The sequence below is a fragment of the Bos mutus genome, chromosome 28 (assembly GCF_027580195.1).
Source record: "Bos mutus isolate GX-2022 chromosome 28, NWIPB_WYAK_1.1, whole genome shotgun sequence".
NCBI lineage: Eukaryota > Metazoa > Chordata > Mammalia > Artiodactyla > Bovidae > Bos > Bos mutus.
Window position 1 is genome coordinate 3,868,165 of NC_091644.1, and position 4,389 is coordinate 3,872,553.

Genomic DNA, 4,389 nt, shown 5'->3' on the forward strand with positions numbered 1-4,389 from the left:
AAACCAGGATGGTTGGTCACTCTGTTACCTAATGTCCAGGCTTCCTTTGGATCTCCCCAGTTTTTCCACTTTTGTCCTTTTCCTCTTCTGGGATCCAGTACAAGAGATCACTTTGCACTTAGTTGTCCTGTCTCCTTAGTCTCCTCTGATTTGTAACTATTTTCAGTCTTTCCTTGATTTACATGGCCTTAACACTTTAAAAAATTGATTAATCTATTTTAATGGGAGATAATTACTTTATAATATTGTGATAGTTTTTGCTATACTTCGACATGAATCAACCACAGGTATACACGTGTCCCCCCATACTGAAATACCACCCCCCGCCGCCTCCCTTCCCACCCTACCCCTCTGGGTTGTCATAGAGCACTGGCTTTGGGTGCCTTGCTTTGTGCATTGAATTCACACTGGTCATCTATTTTACGTATGGTAATACACAGGTTTCAAAGCTATTCACTCATATCGTCCCGCCCTCTCCTCCCACAGAGCCCAAAAGTCTGTTCTTTACTTCTGTGTGTCTTGCTGCCCTGTGTGTAGGATTGTTGCTATTGTCTTTCTAAATTCCATATATATGCATTAATATACAGTATTTGGGTTTCTCTTTCTGACTTACTTCACTCTGTATAATAGGCTCCACTTTCATCCACCTCATTAGAACTGACTCAAATGCATTCCTTTTACAGCTGAGTAATATTCCATTGCATATATTGTACCACGGCTTCCTTACCCATTCATCTGCCGGTGGACATCCAGGTTACCCCCATGTCCTGGCCATTGTAAACAGTGCTGCAGTGAACACTGGGGTATGTGTCTCTTTCAGTTCTGGTTCCCTCAGGGTGTATGCTCAGCAGTGGGGATTGCTGGATCACGTGGCAGTTCTATTCCCAGTTTTTAAAGGAATTTCCACACTGTTCTCCATAGTGGCTGTTCCAGTTTGCATTCCTGCCGATACTGCAAGAGGGCTCCCTCTTCTCCACACCTTCCCCAGCATTTATCGTTTGCAGACCCTTTGATGAGGACCACTTGGACCAGTGTGAGATGATACCTCATTGTGGTTTTGATCTGTATTTCTCCAATAATGAACTATGCTGAGCATCTTCTCATGTGTTTATTAGCCATCTGTATGTCTTCTTTGGAGAAATTTGTCTTCTTAGGAGACACTTTTAAGCAGTACTGGTCAAGTATTTTAATGGTAGCTTTAAAAAATTACTTATTTTTTATTTTTGGCTGGGTCGTGTCTCAGTTGCAGCATGTGGGCCCCCACGGGGTGCACAGGCTTCTTTCTGGTTGTGGCTCACAGGCTTCAGTGGTGCCGGTGCATGGGCTTGAGCTGCACAGAGGCATGTGGGATCTTAGCTCCCTGACCAGCATTCGAATCCACTTCCCCTGCATTGAAAGGCAGATCGTTAACCACTGGACCACCAGGCAAGTCCCTGGTCAGTATTTTATAGAATGTTCCTGAACCTGGGTTTGCCTGATATTTTCTCATGAATGGTCTGGGGTTATGAATAATAGAGGATGAAGGAGGCAGTGCCCTTTCTGTCATATCACATCAGGGGCACATGACAGCAATTCAACTTATTACTGGTTCCTTAACCTTGGCTGCTGGGTTAAAGTGATATCTGTCAGTTTTCTCTACTGTAAAGTTATTATTATTATTATTATTATTTTTGCCCTTTCATAGCCTGTTCTTTGAAATTGACTCAGTATATCCAGCTCACACCCAGGAGAGAGGAGTACCAAAGAATTTCTGGACATATGCTAAAATCACCATAGCAATGATTGGTGGAGATGCTTTGAGGCTGGGCAAATATCTTTGTTTCTCCTAAAAAACTGGCCCACTAATTCTCAGCATGCATCAGTGGGTCTTGCTTGTGAGTAGCTGTTACTGTGGTGTTCCAGTGCTGATTTTCTATCCTTTTATTAATTTAATTGTCAAAGTTTATAATATTGGTACTCTGTCCAGGGTGCCTCTTCTCCTCTTTAATTCTGTGAGCTTTACCTCAAGTTTTGCACTGATTCTCCACTTTGCCAGGGTTAGCTCAGCTGGATTCTTTTCCTTATAAGCCAAGTGAAGCCTCTGAGAGTGAGTACTTAAGATGTAGAAGGTGCTCAGTAAGTAATTTTTCACTATTGCCTTTCTCCCCAAGGCTAGCAGGGACCTATGCAAAAGAATAGCATCTCACTTGGAGCCCTAGTGGCTGAGGATTCTGGAAGAAGAGAGACTGAGGGCTGAGATGTCACTTCCCAGCATTTCTCTTCCACCTTAGTAGAGGACTCACCCAAACATGGGAGCACTTCCCTTCTTTCTTTCCCCTTCCCTATACTAAGTTCTCCTCCGTGGACCTTTCACATGGCTGCCAGAGTTCCAAGCTGTCTTCCTCAAACACAATACTGATCATGGTTCTCTCTTGAAAGCTATTCATTGCAAACAGAGTTATGTTCTAACTTGTCACAAGATCCTCCATATACTGTCCTTTACTTCCCCCTTCATCCTCATCTTTCACTATCCTTCTCTTTAGATCTAAAACTGGAACCACACTGTACATCTTTCCTTTTCCTAAAACACTGCTGTTATTCCATGGCTCTGTGACTCTGCATAGCATGACCTCTCCAGCTGGACTGTCTTTCTGTGATATCTTCCTTGACTTTGCCAAGATCTAGTTTCCGATGTTCCTACAGCAGTTTTCACCTATAAACCTCTGTCATGGATCATGTTATGTTTTGCAGTTTATCTGTGTCCATATCTGTCTTTTCTACTAGACTGAGAACTCTTTAAAAGCAGATCATCCTGTTTACTTATGTATTTTCGTCACGGAGCCTGGCAACTAATAATATGAGCTAACATTTTTCAAGTACCCGCTTTATACCTGACAAGACAAATTATATCATTGATTCCATTTAAGAACTCTCTAAGGGAGGTATTTTTTAAACAATTCAGTAGGGGCAAGAATAGTCTTTTCAATAAATATTTCTGGGAAAACTAGATAGCCACATGCAAAAGAATGAAGTTGAACCCCCTACCTCACACCATATACATTTAAATTAGATCACAGACCTAAATGTAAAAGAAATTGCACAACTCTTAGATTAAAACATAGGGCTAAATCTACATGAACGTGGGTTAGGCAGTGGTTTATTAGATATAGGGCTCAAGCAACAAAAGAAAAACAGATAAATTGGACTTCATCAAAATTAAAAACTGTTAGGCTTCAAAGCACATTATCCAGAAAGTGAAAAGGCAGTCCACAGAATAGGAGAAAGCACATGCAAATCGTATATCTGATAAGGGTCTTGTATTCAGAATATATAAGTAATTATGGCATGTGTGTGTGCTAAGTTGCTTTAGTCGTGTCTGACTCTGCGACCCCATGGACTGTAGCCAGCCAGGCTCCTCTGTCCATGGGATTCTCCAGGCAAGAATACTGGAGTGGGTTGCCATGCTCTCCTCCAGGGGATCTTCCCGATCCAGGGATTGAACCCACATCTCTTATACCTCCTGCATCGGCAGGCATGTTCTTTACCACTAGTGCCGTGTGGGAAGCTCTTGTACAACTTAATAATTCAAAGATAGTGGTGCCAGCAGTTTGGACAGGTGTCTTGATCTTTGTACTGCCAGGAGGCTCTGTAGTCACCGATGAGACCAGAGCGTGATAAACAGCACAAGAAAGCCCATTTGGGCAAAGCTGTGAAGGCCAACCCTTGTGAAGTCACTTCTCATGTAAAAGGAGCTGCACTAAAAAATGTGGAGTTTGGAGCCAAACAACCAAATTCTGTCATTAGGTGGTGTGTCAGGGTTCAGCTAATCAAGAATGGCAAAAACATCACAGCCTTTGTACCCAGTGATGGTTGTTTAAATTTTATTGAGGAAAATGTGAAGTTTTGGTTGCTAGGTTTGGTAAAAAGGTCATGCTGTTAGTGGCATTCCTGGAGTCTGCTTTAAGATTGTCAAAGTAGCCAGTGTCTCTCTTTCAGCTTTGTACAAAGGCAGGAAGGAAAATCTAAGACCATAAGTTTTTTTCCCAAGATTATAAGTTTTGATGGTGAAAGTGTGATAGTAATAAATTTTCATGTGCCAAAAAAATAATAATAATTAAAAGACTACCCAATTAAAAATGGGCAAAATATTTTAATAGATATTTCTCCAAAGAAAATATGCAGATGACCAATAAACACATTAATTATGGGAATACACATCAAAAACAAAATGAAATGCTACTTCACACTTATTGGAATGGCTGTAATCAAGAGGAACAGTAATAACAAGTATTCATGAGGATATGGAGAAATTTGGAACCCTCATATACTCCTGGTGAGGATGTAAAATGGTAAGTCATTTTGGAAAACACTGAAAATTTCTCAAGAAGTTAAACATGAAGATACCATGCT

At 41.2% G+C, this 4,389-nt stretch overlaps 1 pseudogene; it reads left to right on the top strand.

Moving 5' to 3' along the window:
* Nucleotides 1–272: 272 nt before the first annotated feature.
* On the top strand, nt 273–4,013 carry LOC102278180 (small ribosomal subunit protein uS12-like; annotated as a pseudogene).
* Nucleotides 4,014–4,389: the final 376 nt, after the last annotated feature.